Here is a 19,585-nt window from a genome sequence, read left to right as displayed (position 1 = left end):
TTAATGTATTTTCAGTTGTTAAATGATTTAGAGTAAATTGATTTGCAATGTGTGGATAAGAAACAAAAGAGGATGAAGTAACCATTTTACGGCTTTTGCTATTATACGGGCTTATTTAGCATATTTAATTTTTAAAAAGTCATCTGTTCTAACTCTGACCTTCATGGACCTTTCTGCAAACTGATTGCTATTGCAAATTCCCTGGCCTCCGTACATCTGGCTTTGAGTTCTTACTCTACTGTGTGACCCGAGGTAAGTTACTAATGATGCCACTTGAATCTCCAGTTCCTTCATCTGTAACTGGGTTCATTCCTTCCTCATGGGTTTCTTGTAAAATTCTGCAAGATGACACTTGTGCCCAATATAAGAATCCTCAGTAGATGGGAAATCCTGCTTCTTCGCCAGTAGATCTAAAGTAAAGCTGATTGCCCTTCTCCCAGTTGTTGATTTTATTTTTAAGCTCTCCAGCCAACATACAGCCCCAACATCCAAGAATTGCCTGGTCTATACCAACTGAGCCAGCCAGGCACCCCCCAGTTGATTTTATTTTTATTTTTTAAAAGATTTTTATTTGTTTATTCATGAGAGACACACAGAGAAGCAGAGACACAGGCAGAGGGAGAAGCAGGCTCCACGCAGGGAGCCCCATGTGGGACTCGATCCGGGGTCTCCAGGACCATGCCCTGGGCTGAAGGCAGGTGCTAAACCCCTGAGCCACCCAGGCTGCGCACCCCCCTCTCCGGCCGCCCCCCTTCCCCCAGTTGATTTTTAGAGTGCTACCACAGGAGGCCATTTTCTGTTGAGTTGGGAATGAGTGGGCCAAAAAACAAGATGTTTAGTCAGAGGTATTCCATTATCTTTCTACTCTGCTGCATTTCATTTGCTATGTCTGGCTTACAGGCTTTTCTCCCCGCAATTTTTCTTTACTTTGTAATGGGCAGCCCAGGTGGCTCAGTGGTTTAGCTCGACCTTCAGCCCAGGATGTGATCCTGGAGACCTAGGATTGAGTCCTACGTCAGGCTCCCTGCATGGATCCTTTTTCTCCCTCTGCCTGTGTCTCTGCCTCTCTCTCTGTCTCCTGAATAAATAAATAAAATCTTAAAAGTACTTTTTGCTCTTGTGAGATGATACAAGGTGTTGAGAAATTAGCACAGTCTCCTATACCTTTTACCCTTCCCCCAGTGATAACATCTTGCATAATTGAGTTAAATCACAAGGAAGGATTCTTCTCTAGATTTCTTTGTAGGAAGCATGATCCTATCACTACCTTGATTTCCAACTTTTAGTCTCCAGGATTGTGTTTTTGTTTCAAGCCACCTGTTTGTCATACTTTGTTATAGCAGCCCCAGGAAACATAATACAGTGCTCATGAACTCTGTTACAATGGCCAAGCATTGCATTCTTCTAGACTACTAATAACCTGTTTTGTAAATGATAACAGGTCAAGCAACAATTCCGCTGTTGCCAGTACACTTTAAGTGACCAGATTAACAAGCCCGTACTTTTCGTAGTACCCTTCAACATGGATGCTTAAATTGACATAGTCTTAGAAAGTTAAAACCCCTTGTGAGATTTACTTGGATAGTGTTTAAGCTGCTTTTGCCCATGGTGTGTGTGTGTGGGGGTGTGGGTGGTAAGAATTTCTAGCCCAAAAGTAGATGGTAATATTCTTCAGTCCCTACTACATCAAGTTTATAAAATCTGACATATTTTTTAAAAGATTTTTATTTATTCGTGAGAGACATACAGAGCGAGTCAGGAGGGAGCCCGATGTGGGACTCGATCCCTGGACCCCAGGATCACGACCTGAGCCAAAGGCAGACACTCCACTGCCGAGCCACCCAGGTGCCCCAAAATCTGATATTCCTATTCATTTTGCCTTCATTCTTATATTCTCCCCTAGTATCCTTCCACTAATATGAGTCATGTGAGTCTTTGGATATTTTTTTTCTAAAATGTCCTCTTGTGAGTGTGTTTGTAATTTATGTGAATGGAATTATGCTTTGGATCTTATCTATTACTATTAATACTTTAGAAAATCTATTATGTACATATAACTTGTTTCTAATGAATTTTATAGTATGCATTCCTATTTTATCACTTTGTCTAGTGGACACTCAGGCTGTTCCATCTATCCCCACACCTACCCCAATCCCGGCTATAAGGAATGTTACCCAGAAAGATCTTAATTCTTGCTCCCTTAGGAACCTTGGTAAGAGTACCTGTTGGATACTAATGTAAGTTTATCCTTAACTGACCGTCCTTCTAGTTTGTGAAAAGTGTTCACCCAGGGAGAACAAGCCTAAGGTATTCATTTAGACCTTCTTATGGATGTGTCAGTTTGTTGATCCATTTCCAAGTTGAAGAGCAATTTTTGACAACTGTTGCCATAAGCATTTCTGTATGTATGCTTTTTGTGTGTGAATGTAAGTTTTCGTTTCACTTAGATATGACTACTGGGATTGCTGGGATGTATGGTAAACGTATATGTACCAGACTATTTTCCAAAGTAGCTAAACCGTTTTGCATTCCCACCAGCAAGGTATGATGTTTCTAGTTGCTCCATACTCTCATCAGCACTGCGTGTGGCTTTACATTTTAATCTTTTACATCTCCTTCTCTAATCCACCCCAAGTCCATTTTCATATAGGATTATGTCAGGAGGGGATCCCTGGGTGGTTCAGTGGTTTGGCGCCTGCCTTTGGCCCAGGGCATGATCCTGGAGTCCCGGGATCGAGTCCCACGTCGGGCTCCCTATGTCCACTTTCTTCCAAGAAAGAAAGGAATAAAATATTTCAAAGTAGTATGAGTGTTAAGGAGATTTCAGGCTACAAAAGAGTGATTGACTGAGTCCCTAGAATAGTGGCATAGCAACTGCAGAGGAGTCTTGAGCTCCAGTTTTGAAATTTTTTGCCATTAGGCAAAACTTAGAAAACTTTATACTATGTATAGGAAATAACTGATCTCTTGTGTGCTGTCTTGGGGGGAGGCCTGCCACTGCCACTGCCACATCCAAGTTGCCCACAGCCCAGCCCCAACCCATCTCCCCAGGCTTGGGCCATTTTGGTAAATCAGTTTTGGTGTGGGGTGAAGTATGTGGAAACTCCGTGATATCTTTATGACCTAGAGGCTGTTGATTTAATTTTAAAAAAATCACACACACACATACATATGAAAAATCTATTTCTCATCCATTTTGTTTATTGGACTTGTGGAATAACAAAACATGACAAAAAATGCCATTGTATGCTTATTATTTGTGGAACTAATCTACATTAATTGGGCCTGTCTTTCTTTGTGGGAGTCCGCCAGTGTGTTGGAAGGCTGGTGAGGACAGGAAAGGGGGAGAGTGGTGGCATCTGAACTTCTGTGCAGGAGACACCCACCAGGGTGCTTTTCTTGGACACATCCTCTCCTTTCTTATCACTAAAATACTCTGAAATTAGCCCCCATTTTGTAAATGGGGAAATGAAAAACCATACACATGACTTGTGCAAGTTTATGGAAATGGCAAGGAGAACGATGAGAAATTTGAAGTGGTCATCAATATCAAACTGATGTTACTGGAATTTTAGCATATTGCCTCTTGGGTTTAGTTAATTAATTTTTTTAAAAAGATTTTTATTTATTTATTCATGAGAGACACACACAGAGAGGCAGAGACACAGGCAGAGGGAGAAGCAGGCTCCATGCAGGGAGCCCAATGTGGGACTCGATCCCGGGACTCCAGGATCACGACCTGGCATGAAGGCAGGTGCTAAACCACTGAGCCACCCAGGGATCCCGGTTTAATTTATTTTTAATTGTGGTTACAATCACAGAACATTAAATTTGGCATTCTTAAAGATTCTTAAGTGTACAGTTGAGTGTTAAGTATATTCACATTGTCGTGCAACATCTTTAGAACTTCTATCTTGCAAAACCATAACTGCACATTAATTCCCCCTCTTCCCCCAGCAATCACCTTTCTACTTTGTGTTTATGATTTTGACTACTTTAGATCTCTCCTGAGTGACATCTTCCACGTTTGTCCTTTTGTGACTGGCTTATTTGACTTAGTCATCCTTGAAGTTCATCCACGTTTTAATGTGACAGGATCTCCTTTTTATTTTATTTTTTATTTTTATTTTTTAATTTATTTATGAGAGAGAGAGGCAGAGACATAGGCAGAGGGAGAAGCAGGCTCCATGCACCCGGAGCCCAATGTGGGATTCGATCCTGGGTCTCCAGGATTGTGCCCTGGGCCAAAGGCAGGCGCTAAACCGCTGCGCCACCCAGGGATCCCAGGATCTCCTTTTTAAAAGGCTGCATGACATTCCATTGCATGAATAGACTACATTTTCTTTATCCGTCAGGGGATACTTGGGTGGTTTGTACCTCATGCCTGTTGTGAATAATGCTGTAATGAATCTGAGTGTGTAAATAGCACTTAAGATTCTGCTTTGAATTTTGGTAAATACCCAGAGGTGGAATTGGTGGATCATATGATAATTTTTAATTTTTTCAGGAGATTTTGATATTGTGTTACATAATGACTATACTATTTATGTTCCTAATTGCCTCCAGATTTTTAAAGAAATAAGAACACTCTAGGGACTAAATCCCTACCCACGTGGTGTCCTTGTCTTCACAGTCCGCATATGAGGAGCGTTAAAAGGTATCAGTGAATCAGTAAATTCTTTGCAACAAACCTTGAATGGTTTCCAGCCATTGTCAGACACTTAATTGCTCCCTGAAAATCTGCAGTCTGGAAAGTCAAACATTTGAGACTTAAGGAAGGGGATACCCATAGTAAGCCCTGAAGTATCCTTAGAAGTTAGATGGGCAAAGATAGGAAGAAGGGCTTCCAGGTAGATAAGCCTAGAAAACCCAGTGCTGAGAAGACTTGACTCCTGCTGGAATTTCCATTGATGTATGGCTCAAGCCTAGAGATCTCCTAAAAATCCACATTTTTGACTTTCTAGTTACTAGTTTTCCTCTGGGAGTATGTGGTAATCTTCCCCCAGGTAGATAACATATTCCAGGCTGTTAGAGATCGGGATGTCCTCTTACCGCAAGGGAAGATGGCAACTCAATACCAAGGATTCAAACACCTTTATGCTGAGAGAGACATTCTCTGACTGTAGAGTTTATAGTCTTTCTGGGAAAGCCAGACATTAAAGAAGGAATTGGGAGTTCTATGAAAGGGGAAATACTGTGTTCTCCTGTAGAAAGGGGATTGAGGAGCCTTCGAAGGTTTATCAGAGGACGTATAATATGAAAGGGGCGCCTAGGTGGCTCCATTGGCTAAGCGTCCAACTCTTGATCTCAGCCCTGGTCTTGATCTCAGGTTGTGAGTTCAAACGCTGAATTGGGCTCCATGTTAGGCATGGAGCCAGATATGGGAGAAGTCAAATAGCAATATATCGGCCATGCCAGTTTTGGAATCCACTAGAAGAGCTGTTTTGTTATCTTGGTAAATTTGCACAAGATTGAGGAATGTGGTGTTTTACTTCAGTCAGTTTTTCGGGTCTGATCAGTGCCGATATCCCACTCCCCTCTGAATTAGCAATTCAAGCTGCTAAAAGTGCATTATTTGGTGTTTATTGCCTTAGAGGTCTGCATTGCACAGTGCAGCCTCCAAGCCAGACAAGGATGACAAAGGTTCCTAAGCCTTAGGACAATTACTGGGAAGCAGAATCAGAAGGTGGCAGTTTAGAGGCCTTGGGGTTCTGTGCTTGCATCTTGTGAAAGAGAAGGGGAAATTACCCAAAACATATCACTGAAACATCACAGCTATTAGAACATTGATTTTTTTTAAAATGATTTGTATGCCTTGTACAATTTTAGAGCACAGTAAATTTTATTTTCTATGTCCCTTAAAAAATGATATCTTTTCATTAAGGGGCCTTGTAACCATCATTTTAATTGCTGCATGATTCCTCAGATAAATATACCATAATTTGTTAAATCTTCTGCCTTTGGATATCTTGGTTTTATGTTTGTTGTCTACACAACCATAAAATTGGATAATTTTAAGGTTTGGAATATTTCCTTTGTTTAGCCCTATAGGACTCCTGTCAGAGGACAGTCTACAGTCTAGCAGGACTGGAAAGAATGGATCAAAAAGCATGGTCATTTTATGCATTTTGCTAAATATTACCCATCTTGCTTTCAAAAAAGGTGTTCGAAGTTTTGGCTGTCTCACCTGGCTGCTGACAAAGAATGTAACTGAAAACACATTTCAGTAGGAGAAAAGGAGTCCTTGGAACTTTCAAAGTTGTCTTCTAGTGAGATTACAAACCTGGTTGTGTTAGGTCACTGGGGGTTATGCTGATGCTCTGTACTTATTTATCTGCTTGTAGCTTGTGCTTTTAAGATTACATCTTTAAGTGGATGTTCTCTCTTTCTACCCACTCAGTCTTTTATCTCTAAGGTTTCTGTTTTAACTTCTTGCATTGGTTTTAGGCTTTGTCTAAAACCAATTTATATTGAATATCCATCCTGTTTCCTTTGGAATTTTTAATATTTAATTAAAATTTTGTTTCATTTCTTTTACCAAGATGTACCTTTTTCTTATTCTTTTTTCATTTCTTTGTACCTTTTTCTTTTTTCAGTTTCTTTGTACTTTTTTCTTCTGTAGTGTTTTTTTTTTAAGATTTCATTTATTTATTTAGGAGAGACACAGCGAGAGAGAGGCAGAGACACAGGCAGAGGGAGAAGCAGGCTCCATGCAGGGAGCCTGACATGGGACTCGATTCTGGGACTCAGATCTCGCCCTGAGCCAAAGGCAGATGCTCATCTGCTGAGCCACCAGGCATCCCTAATTTCACTTTTTTATTTCCAGTTTGTATGCCTTTCTTACCCTCTTGATCCTGGGACCCCAGGACCACACCCTGGGCTGAAGGCAGATGCTCAACCACTGAGCCACCCAGGCATTTTCTCTTTTTTGACTCTTAATGCAGTTGAAGTTACTCTTTACTTTTACCCTCAGTTTCTACTCCATTTTAGGGTTGTATTTGTGTCTCCTTGCTCTTCTGTTTCTTTCTAGTTTGTGTTTAGAGCAGCGCCAGAAAAAATAATAGTTCTCTAAGGAAGAAGTATAGAGAGGACCTAGTGTGCTTACAAGCAAACTTTGAGGCCACCATTGGCTTTAAACTCTCCCTAATAATCCTAACTTCTGTGCAGTGCTTCTCTCCAAAACTCTCACCTCTTGGACCCTCCCCCAACCCCAGTCCACAAATGGCCTCCAAGATGGAGGAGTCTGCCCCCACCCCCACCCCCAACTCAAAATTTCTTGACTAAATAGCTGGAAGCCCAGTACTAGGGCTTTGCAACACCTCTTGCGGACCTAATTTCCCAAAGATGGACAGCTGCTAGGCATATCCTTGGGCCCTAAAGGTGGAAAAGACGGAGTATGCTTTCTTGGGGAGAGGTGTGGATGAGTCTGGGTGTCCACTTGTGTATTACAAGAAACCTCCATACTCAAGAATGAGCAGAGGGCTGGAAGAGGAGTTTGATCCTGAGCCAGAGATGATTCTCCTGTCTCCATGTTCTGGTATGGAACTCGGGCCTGAGAATAACAAACTGGAATGTGGCATTTGATGGCCTCAGGAAGGTATATTTGTAGCAGTTTGCTAGGTTTTGTAAAAGCTTTTAAAAATATTTTTAAGGTATTAATTATTTTAGAGAAAGCAGGAGGAAAAAGCAGAGGAGGAGGGGCAAACAGACTCTGCTGAGCACAGAGCCTGACTCAGGGCTGGAGCCAAAACCAAGAGCCTAGAGTTGCTTAACAGACTGAGCCACCCAGGAGCCACTAGGTTTTGTCATTTTTAAATGTTTAGATGGGGGCAACTGGGTGGCTCAGTCGATTAAGCATCTGCTTTCAGCTCAGGTTATGATTTAAGCATCCTGGGGTAGAGTCCCACAATGGGCTCCCTGTTCAGCAGGGAGTCTGCTGCCCCTCACCCCAACACCTGCATGCTTTCTCTCAAAGAAGTAAAAATCTATTTTTTTTAAGATTTAATTTTTTATTCATAAGAGAGAGAGAGAGGCAGAGACCCAGGAAGAGGGAGAAGCAGGCTCCATGCAGGGAGCCCGATGTGGGACTTGATCCCGGGACTTCAGGAACACACCCTGGGCCAAAGGCAGAGGCTTAACCATAGAGCCACCCAGGTGTCCCAAGTAAATATTTTTAAAAACATTTTTAAGAGGGATGCCTGAGTGGCTCAGAGGTTAAGTGTCTGCCTTTGGCTCAAGTTGTGATCCCAGGGTCCTGCATCCCGCATCGGGCTCCCTATTCTGTGTCTCTTAGGAATAAATAAGTAAAATCTCTTTAAAAAATTTTTTTAAAAAGATTTTTATTTATTTAACAGAGCACACCTATGAGTGGTGGGAGGGGCAGAGGGAGAGAGAGAAGCAGACTCACTGCATTGCAGGGGAGCAGAGGGCTGGAGCAGGAAGCCCAACTTGGGGCTCGATCCCAGGACCCTGGGATCATGACCTGAACCAAAGCCAGATGCTTAACCAACTGAGCCTTGGAAGGGCCCTAATAAATAAAGTCTTTAAAGAAGATAAATGTTCAGGTAGGATATATGGACCTCCATTTCTACTCTTGCTGTAGAGTTAGAGGTGAACCATTCTGATTTATTTCAGTCTGGGAGCTTTTGAAGGGTTGTGTTTAGAGGAGTGTCCCGGTCAAAACTATACTCAAAGACCTCGGTGGTGATTTTTTTTTTTTTTTTTAAGATTTTACTACAGAGTGCATGCTTGTACACTCAAGCAAGCAAAGGAACAGAGAGAAAGGGACAAGCAGGCTCAGTGCTGAGCCCAGAGCCCAGCTTGGGGCTCAACCTCACAACTCCACAGCCTTCAGATCACTACTAAGCCAAACCAAGAGTTGGGCGCTCAACCTACTGAGCCACCCAGGCACCCATGTGGTAAATGCTTTAAGAATGGAATTAAATGAGAGATGCCTGGGGGCATCTGCCTTTGGCTCAGGACATGATCCTGGGGTTGTGGGATGGAATCCCATATCTGGCTCCCCACAGGGAGCCTGCTTTTCCCTCTGCCCATGTCTCTGCCTCTTTATGTCTTTCATGAATAAATAAATCTTTAAAAAAAAAAAAAAAAGAGGGCAGCCCCGGTGGCGCAGCGGTTTAGCGCGCCTGCAGCCCGGGGCGAGATCCTGGAGACCTAGGATCGAGTCCCACATGGGGCTTCCTGCGTGGAGCCTGCTTCTCCCTCTGCCTGTGTGACACTCTGCCTCTCTCTCCCTCTGTATCTCAATAAATAAATAAAATCTTTAAAAAAAAAAAAGAGTGGAATTAAATGAGAAGATATTAGGATAAAGAAGGAGGTAGTAAAAACAGGAAGAAGACCCCATAAAAAAATACAAATTAAATACAGAAAGATTATTTTTACCTTTGTAAGAGGTAATATACACCGATACACACCTTGGACTTCTACAGTGTTACATTACATGTCAATTATGCCTCGAAATTTTTTTTCATGTGAACTGTTAAATGTTCAACACAGGAACAGCAGAATGCATCAAGGTATTGCACTATGGAGCATTCTCATTTGCTGGAGTAGAGTTAACTGTGGGCTGGATTCTTCATACAGTCCTTACTTTTAAGGTTTCCACTGTGAAGGCAAAGGCCAGGCTTCTCAGTGTAAGCTGATGGTTTCCAGATTCAGGAAAGTTTTTTGAGGAGCCAACAGATTTGTTACACCTGCCACCCCAAGGTTAAAGGAATATTCTTGTCCATGTGTCAGAGCCACAGATTTTATCAGCTTAAGTTCTTGAAAGGAAATACAAAACCCTAGCCCTTGACTGGTAAGCAGACTTACCCCAGTGTTTCCAGTCTTTTTTTTTTTTTTTTTTTTTTTAAGATTTTATTTATTCATGAGAGACACACACAGAGAGAAGCAGAGACACAGGCAGAGGAAGAAGCAGGCTCCGCAGGGAACCTGATGCGGAACTCGATCCCGGGACTCCAGGATCAGGCCCTGGGCCAAAGACAGGCGCTAAACTGCTGAGCCACCCAGAGATCCCTCCAGTCTTTATTAAGATAACTGCATGACTTTTCCTTCCCTGTTTCTCTTACTCATTTTGGTTTTACACAGAATTGATTTTTTTAATCATCAGAGCTAAGATGTAGCAAAAAAATGACTATCACTTGAAGCTTATCTCCATCTGCTGTTTGCCACTTTAGTCATGATGACACCCCAATTCTAGTAGAAATTTTATTTTTAAAGATTTATTTATTCATGAGATGCAGAGAGAGAAGCAGGCTCCCTGCAGGGAGCCTGATCCTGGGACCTGATCCCAGAATTCCAGGATCTCCCCCTGGGCCGAAGGCAGGGACTCCATTGCTGAGCCACCCAGGTGTCGCTCTAGCAAAAAGTTTAAGGATTCACCCTCCTAATAAGCACAGGAGGGAATTGCTGATATACTGAACAGTTAGGACAATAGCAGTAGGTCACCGTATTTAAACTTTTGAGATAATAGTATAATTCAGAAGTGGAAACCCTTGTGAAATTTTTTTTTTTTTTTTTTAGTTTTGTACCAAGATGATTAATCCTTCATAGTTGTTGCATATTGTAAGGTTTAAAGAGAATAAGCAAGAGAACTCCATAATAAATTTGAAACATGAAAGACTATACTGTAACTTGTATAGGCACAAATTGAAGTTTTAAGCAAGTCTAGATGACCAACACCCCCCCTGCCCTCCCCAGTATTCATCAGAACTACTTTAAGTAGACCAACATCTAAGTAAGCAGCATTTCTGGGGCCCCTGGCTGGCTCAGTCAGGATAGCAGGTGACTCTTGATCTCAGGGTCACGTGTTTGAGCCCCACATTGGGTGTAGGGATTACTAAGTAAGCAACACTTTTATCTACTCCAGAGCTTTTAGAATAAATCTGTTATAATTTGAACAGTCATGGGTACTATAAAGAGAGTGTGTATCACTTCTCTGAAATTTCTTGCCCGCCTTCATGATTTTAGTCTTTTTTTTTTCCGGTGGGTGAATGATTTCCTTAAAAGTCTGAACTAGATTCTGAGTACAGTTCATATGGTAAAAGCTGGCCTGTCCCATCCCCACTTAATAATGAGATCAGCAGTTGTCTTTTTATTAATTCTGACATGCTATCCAAACAAAATTTGGACTTGCAAATAAAAGAGGCAAAGTTTCAAGTCTTCCTATTTTGTGGAAGGAGGGATAACCAAAATGGCTTTAGCTGTAACACTTAACAATAGCCTGTAATGGAGATAATATTGGCAGCCTACCACCTCATCTGTGTGGGGACAGGCCATAAAGAAGGTCTTAGAAGCTGTGGTCTCCAGGATGTACCAGTTGGTGGGCCAGATACTCCAGTGAGTAGGGTGTGCAGTCAAGGTGACATGGATGTGCCAGGTAGCCAGGCCGGCTGTCTGCGCTGACTCAGGCCTTGGAACCAATAGGCTGCTTGAGGTTCCAGCAGCAGCACCACCCCCCTCCTTGAAGGTCAAAGGCCTCACAGATTTGCTTGGCTTAGAAAGAAAAAAATTTGGTTACAGAATTTTCTGTTATAAAGTTACTTCTGCTAGGCTTTGTGCTTATTTAAACTCCTTGGGCTTACAGCTCTTCTACCACTAAGAAATGGAAACACACTTGCATGTGAATTACAGAGAAAGCTGCAAAGCTAGTGAAATTAAAAACATTAATATAGCCATATGCACAATGTTGGTCTTCTGGAATTGAATAGTGGTTCACAGCATGATTATGAACAGGCTGTCTAGAATTATGCCTGCCTTTGGGAGAGACCTAATTCTCACGGGGCATTTCTCTCTTCACATCAACTTAGAAACCTTCTCTCAGTGTGCCAAGACAGAAGCAGCTCGGATACTGAGGAGGAGACCCTACAAGATGCTTCTAGTAGGCTTTTTCCCTCATCTTCTCCAAATTTAAAACAAAATTCAATAGTTCCCAAGAACATGTGGATTCCCCCCAGATCCACTCTGAAAAATTATGAACTCCGCAAGCAAACTGTTAAGAAAGTAACACAGCAGCAATTGGATGCAGGAGGTGAATCTCAAAAGCAAGAATCTTGCTGCCTCATCCAGGTCGATGGGGGTGTGGTGCTGCCCACTCCAGCCCCAGGGCCTCTCTTACCTCTGTCAGGGCCTTAGGACCAGAAGAATCTGTGTTGCAAGCAGAGCCAGGGTACACCAGGGGCAGAAAGCTCATGGGTCTTCAACAACATTCATCATCATCCTCTGTTCGTGCTTCCAGTGATACCAGATTTGAGCATGGCTGCCTGGCAGTAGGTCTCTCCAGACACGGATAGGGCTCTGCTGGGAAGAAAGATAACTACGTCAAACTCTCTGCCATCCAAGAATTTATAGTCTCATTAGGGAAATTTTAATTTAAAAAATTGCATGGGCTCAAGAGACAGACAAAACAAGTTTAAAAATTAATTCCAGGCAATAGAAATTTTTAAGAGACCATAAGTGCTTCCCCCCGTCTCATTACACTTCCCCATCCAGCCTGTCTGAACTGGCAATTCTCTGTATTGTACTCCTTCCCTCTGCCTTCACCCACAGGCTGCTCCCATAAGACCCTTCAAGACCCTCTCCCAATTATCACCTGGAAATGCCTTCCACTTAGCAGCTAGCGTCCCCTCCTCCAGGAAGCTGTCCCTGATGCCGAAGACCTACAGCCCTGTTTACTCTCCTCAGCTCCAGGCTGGAGATCCAGGCACTCAGTAATTGGAGGGTCACATTGGTGAGACCTGGAAAACTGGTGGTCCCTTAGAGACAGCAGGGTACTTGGAGCCTTTTTTTTTTTTTTTTTGAGTAACCTCTACCCCCACATAAGAGTCAAACTCACAACCCTGAAGATCAAGAGTCACCTACTCTGACCCAGCCATGCTGTCTTGAGTTCAGGCTTGGCCCAACTTGGCAAGCTGCTGAGATGGCAGGTAATAGTCTATTAGTTCCAAAAGCCTGCTAGCTAAGTGGAGTCTAATAATGATAAGCTATTGGTTTCCTAGACAAGCACTTTAAAAAAAGGTCCTGGGATCCCTGGGTGGCTCGGCGGTTTAGCACTGCCTTCAGCCCAGGGTGTGATCCTGGAGACCCGGGATCGAGTCCCAAGTCGGGGTCCCTGCATGGAGCCTGCTTCTCCCTCTGCCTGTGTCTCTGCCTCTCTCTGTGTCTCATGAATAAGTAAGTAAAACCTTAAAAAAATTTATTTATTTATTTATTTATTTATTTATTTATTTATTTATTTATTTATTTATTTATTAAAAAGGTCCTGAAAATGGAGTGTCCATACTCTTACCTGCACTACCAACCTGATTTTTCTTAATATTCCACATGAAAAAAGAAATAAGTGGTGTTTTGGAAAGGGCTCAATTTTCTTGGGCAGTGACTTTGGGCCCGCCCCATGTGATCATACACTTTTTTCATGGCTTCCATGGGTCTTTGCCTTTCTCTCCTTCCTGCTTCCTTCCTTCCATCTCATGGAGCCAGAGCTAGAAATGAAAACAGCGTCACAGCAGAGCCTGTTGTCCGTTTTGTGTGCCAGAGAGGTGGTCATAGAGCATAGATTTTGACACCAGGGGAGGCTGGAAACCTTATTGGCTTCAGTCCTGCTGCTCTGAGAGCCCCCTCCTTCCTGTTTACATTTAATGGTGCTATTTCTTCATTCAATTATCTTAAGTGTATTTATTTTAACTTCTTTTAGATTGTTCTAGTAGCTTTACTTTAGGAATGAGTTCTACTTAAGTATGTAGATTGTACTTAAGTGGCATTGGACTTCCTCACTTGTATTATAAATTCTGCTCAAGAGATTTCTCCTTACTTGACTTGGTTTGTGAAGGTCTCCATTTGGTTGCCTCTGCCCAGGTTCTATTTTGGGTTCCCTAATTCTAGATAATTTTATATTTTACTGGATTAGCTTGGATTTTGCCATCCTGCGAATACAGGTCCCACATGTATGTGGACTCAGGATTTCAGTTTCCTGTTTCCAGTCTGGGAGGGCTGTCTTCTAGCTAAGAACGTGGGCTAACGGAAGGACATTCAGACTTCTGTTTGTGGATGGACAGCCAGATCCTGCTTCTCATTAAATGCCACGCTTGGGGGCGCCTGAGTGGCTCAGTCATTTAAGCGTCTGCTCAGGTCATTATCTCTGGGTCCTGCATCAGGCTCCCTGCTCTGTGATGAGTCTGCTTCTCCCTCCATCTGTGCCCCTCCTGCTTGTTCTCTCTCTCTCAAATAAAATCTTTTAAAGAAGAAATAAATACCAGGCTTGGCATTTTTAACCGTAGTCCCTACAGACTATGTATTCCTCTCCAGTCCTTGTATGGGCTATGCAACCTCAACTACTACTCTATGTATCTGATACTATGGAACCCCCCCTTCCTTGCCTTATAGACATGTATTAAAATATTTTATTTTTTTTAAAAAGATTTTATTTATTCATGATAGACACACAGAGAGAGAGGCATAGACACAGGCAGAGGGAAAAGCAGGCTCCATTCAGGGAGCCCCACGTGGAACTTGATCCTGGGTCTCCAGGATCCGGCCCTGGGCTCAAGGTGGCGCTAAACTGCTGAGTCACCCGGGCTGCCCTAAAATATTTTAAAACTCAAGTATTTTAAATATTCTAGCCAGCATTTTATGCATTAGGCACAGAAAGTAGTGTTTTCAAATATGCCCAGTCTACCATCTTTTTTTTTTTTTAAGATTTTATTTATTTATTTATTCATGAAGGACAAAGAGAGACAGAGACAGAGACAGAGACAGAGGGAGAAGAAGGCCCCATGCAGGGAGCCCGACGTGGGACTCGATCCCGGATCTCCAGGATCAGGCCCTGGACTGAAGGCAGCACTAAACTGCTGAGCCACCGTGGCTGCCCCCAGTCTACCATCTTGACCTAAATTTTTAACTAGAAGTTATTTTTAATAAAATACTGCTTTTTTATATTAATTTTTTTTAAGAGAGGGAGGATGGAAGGGGAGAGAGAGATAGAATCTTAAGCAGGCTCCACACCCAGCGCAGAGCCTGAAATGGTGCTCGATCTCACAACCCTGAAATCATGACCTGAGCAGAAATCAAGACTTGGACGCTTAACCAACTGAGCCACCCAGGTGCCCCTAATATTAATTTTTAAGTAATCTCTTTACTCACCTTTTATTTTTCTAGTAGGGTTAAGCTGGGTTGTTTTTTTCTTTTTTAGTTATACAGTCATAAGCTCATAAATAATGACAGTTTTGCAACTTCCTTTCTATTAATTATACATTTTAATTCAGTCTTTGTCTAATTGCCTTGGTAGGAACTTCTAGAGCAATAGTCAGTAGTATTAGTACTATTAGCTCCTCTGATTTGATCAGAAATGCTTCTAGTGTTTTAGCATGAACCACATCCTGGCTTTGGTTTTGAGAAATATTTTCATTAAAATAAAGGAATACCTTTCATCTTCTTTTTTCATTTTCATTTTTTAAAGGATTTTATTTTTAAGTAATCTCTACGCAGTGTGGGGCTCAAACTCACAACAAGAGTCACACACTCTACTGACTCAGCCAGCCAGATGCCCCATTTTGGTTTTAGTAAGAGGTTTATAAGGAGGAATGGGTGTACAAATTTTAACAAAGGCATTTTTATTTTTATTTTTATTAATATTTTATTTATTTATTCATGAGAGACACATGGAGAGGGGGGCAGAGACATAGGCAGAGGGAGAAGCAGGCTCCCTGCAAGGAGCCCGATGGTGGGACTCGATCCTGAATCCTGGGATCATGCTCTGAGCTGAAGGCAGACGCTCAACCACTGAGCCACTCAGGCGCCCCAACAAAGGCATTTTTTTTTTTAAAGATTTTATTCATTTATTCATGAAAGACACACACAGAGAGAGAGAGAGAGAGGCAGAGACACAGGCTGAGGGAGAAGCAGGCTCCATGCAGGGAGCCCGATGTGGGACTCAATCCTGGGACTTCAGGATCACGCCCTGGGCTGAAGGGGGCGCTAAACCGCCACAGGGCTGCCCAAGGCATTTTTAATAGTAAAAGCAATCATGTTTCTCTCTTATAAAATATAAAATCAATTTATATTACTAAATCTCCTAATATGGAATCATCCTTGGATTCCTTGATTCCTGAAACAAACCTTATTTGGTTTTGGTGTTATTCTTTTAATGTACTGCTGGTTTGGTTTAATGTATACAATTTATATGTGGTTTTTGTGTGTATATGTATATTTAAATTGTTTTCAGCTCTTTCCAAGTAAAACTAGTCTGCGGTTTTGTCTTTATTAGGTTTTCAGATCAGTGATTTGTCAATTTTGTAAAATGAATTATTTCCTTTACTTCCCTGCTTTTGAGTAGTTCAAACAGCATCCCAAAGAATTCATTCGATTTTTAAAGATTCACATGTGAAATGATCTGGGACTAGATTAGGTGGGATGAATGGAGCCCCCAGAGGGTCAGGAAAGTATTAGGAGTGGAAGGGTGTGGCTGAAAGAAACCATAGAACTCCTGAGGGTGCTGAGGAGAGAAGGGAAAAGAGTTGAGGATGAAACTTTTTAAATTAAGGTTTGAATTTTAATTCCACTGGTGTTAACATATAGTATTGTATTAATTTCAGGTGTACAATATAGTGATTCAGCAGTTCCATACATTACTCAGCACTCACCTCCACAATCGCACCCCTAATCCCCATCATGCATTTCCCCTATCCCCCTACCCACCTCCCCTCTGGTAACCAACAGTGTGTTCTCTCTCTCTCTCCCTCCCTCCTTCCCTCCCTATCTTCCCTTTCCCCTTTACTCCTCTCCCCCTTTTTCCCCCTTTGCACGTTTGTTTCTTACATGTGAGTGAAATCATATGGTATTTGTCTTTCTTTGACTTATTTCACTTAGCATAATACCTTCTAGATCCATCCATGTTGTTGTAAATTGCAAGATTTCATTCTTTTTTATGGCTGAGTAATATTCTATTGTGTATACATACCACATCTTTATCCATTCATCTTTTGATGGACACTTGGGCTGTTCCCGTAATTTGGCTATTGTAAATAGTGCTGCAATAAAATAGAGCTTAGTACTGCAATAAAATAAAAATAGAAGTGCATGTATCCCTTTGAATTTGTGTTTTTGTATTTTTTAGGTAAACAGTGCAATTATTGGATCTTAAGGTAGCTCTATTTTTAACTCTTTGAGGAACCTCCATACTGTTTTCCACCGTGGCAGCACCAGTTTGCATTCCCACCAACAGTGAGGGGGAGGGTTCTTATTTCTCCACATTCCACACATCCTCTCTAACATTTGTTTCTTGTGTTGTTGATTTTAGCCATTCTGAGAGGTGTGAGGTAATAACTCATTACAGTTTTGGTTTGCAATTCCTTGAGGGTAAGTGATGTTCAGCATCTTTTCATGTTTGTGTTGGCCAGAGGATGAAACCTTTTTTTTTTTTTTTAAGACTTTATTTATTCATGAGAGACACAAAGAGAGAAGCAGAGACACCGGCAGAATGAGAAGCAGGCTCCTCGCAGGGAGCCTGATGTGGGACTCGGTCCCTAGACCTAGGATCACACTCTGGGCTGAAGGCAGATGCTCAACTGCTGAGCCACCCAGGCATCCAGAGGATGAAATCTTTTAAAAGAACTGGAAAAAAAAAAAAAAAAAAAAAAGAAGAAGAAGCCTAAGGGAGAGACCAGGGTGGGGGATAGTGGTGGCGAGGGTGGCGACTACCTGGAGGACCCCTGAACCCCTCTGGCACTCCGTCTAACCTGCCTGCATCCTTGTTCACGCAGCGCCCTCAAGGCTGGCCTTAGGTGGTGCAAGGGGGCTGCTGCCATCTTCCCTGCTCCCTACTCCTTCCTCTGCCTCTGGAAGCTGGCAGCAGCTGGAGAAGGGAGCAGTGCCCGGGCTGTGAAGGGGGAAGGAGGCGATGATGGGGAAGGGGGTCCGGCCACTATGGATGACTAGGCATTCACCAAGGAGCTGCACCAGTGGGTCAAGCGGCTGAATGATTGGAGAATGATAATCAAGTAGGTCCCTTTTCCTTGGCAAAAAGGCTAAGGAAATTTTAACAAAAGACTCAAAAGTGCAGGAGGTTCATTTTCCTGTTATTCTGTGTGGAAATATGCATGGCCAATTCCATGATCTTTTTTTTTCTTTTTAAGATTTTATTTATTTATTCATGAAAGACACACAGAGAGAGAGAGAGAGAGAGAGGCAGAGACACAGGCAGAGGGAGAAGCAGGCTCCATGCAGGGAGCCGGATGCGGGACACAATCCGGGGACTCCAGGATCAGGCCCTGGGCTGAAGGTGGCGCTAAACCGCTGAGCCACCCAGACTGCCCCAATCCCATGATCCTATGGAACTCTTTAGAATTGGTAGACTATTGCCAGGTACAAACTATCTCTTCATGGGCGACTATGTGGACATAAGCTATACTCAGTAGAGGCTGTGACTGTCTTGTGGTCTTAACGGTGTGTGGCCTACAACGCACTGCAATATTGAGAAGAAACTGAAAGCCGACAAATTACCCAATTATATGGCTTCTACGATGAATGTCTATGAAAGTATGGAATTGGCCAAAGTGTGGAAATATTTTACAGATCTATTTGATTATCTTCCACTTACAGCTTTAGTAGATGGGCAGATATTTGGCATCCATGGTGGCCTCCTCATTTAGGGATGGAGATCCCTAAGTGGACTGGATCATATGAGAGCCTTGAATCATTCACAGGAAGTTCCACAGGAGGGCCTATTGTGTGATCTGTAGTGGTTAGATCCAGATGATCGTAGTTGGTGGGATATTTCACTACCTCGTCCTGGCTGTATATTTGGACATTTCTGAAACGTTTAGCCATGCCAGTGGTCTCACACTGGTTTCTCGAGCTCACCAACTTGTAACGGAGTAATACATTGGTGTCTGGATCAGAATGTGGTTACCGTTTTTAGGACACCCAGTTACTGTTATTGTTGTGGGATGCCAGCTGCTATTGTGGAATTAGATGACACTTTAAAATACTCATTCCCTCAGTTTGACCCAGCACTTCGTGGTAGAGAGCCTCATATTCCCAGTGTACCCCAAACTACTTCCTGTAAATTCCTCCTGGGAAATATCTGCCTTTGTATGAGAAAGTATATCGGCTTTAAAAACAAAGCCAAAAAAGCAACAGTAATCTATGTATTTCTTAACAAATGGGGATCTGTCTTGGCATTAAACTGTATCATGGACTAAAACGTGCCGTGCTAATGATGAGCATTTAGCACAATTTTCTTTTTTAAAGATTTTATTTTTCCATTCATGAGAGACAGAGAGAGAGAGAGAGAGGCAAGCTCCTGGTGAAGAGCCCCATGTGAGACTCGATCTCAGGACCGACCCTGGATCACTACCTGAGCCAAAGGCAGGTGCTCAACCACTGAGCCACCCAGGTGCCCCACATTTAGCACATTTGAGACTGAAATTTAGTACAGTATTATTTTCTAGATTGGTCAGTCTTAACAGTTTGCCTGCTGTATTTGTAGTAATCATTTTCCTCTGGCCTGTTAAGCAAAAAAAGATTCATCTCATTTTGCATTTATTTGGAAATTTTAGTGAGAGTGTTTAAC

General features: G+C 42.4%; 1 pseudogene; it reads left to right on the top strand.

Moving 5' to 3' along the window:
- Positions 1-17,937: 17,937 nt before the first annotated feature.
- LOC100684888 lies at positions 17,938-19,214 on the top strand (annotated as a pseudogene).
- Positions 19,215-19,585: the final 371 nt, after the last annotated feature.

This window comes from Canis lupus, chromosome 5 (assembly GCF_011100685.1).
Source record: "Canis lupus familiaris isolate Mischka breed German Shepherd chromosome 5, alternate assembly UU_Cfam_GSD_1.0, whole genome shotgun sequence".
Classification (NCBI taxonomy): domain Eukaryota; kingdom Metazoa; phylum Chordata; class Mammalia; order Carnivora; family Canidae; genus Canis; species Canis lupus.
The sequence above is the reverse complement of the archived record's forward strand: the minus strand, read 5'-3'. Positions and strand labels throughout refer to the sequence as shown.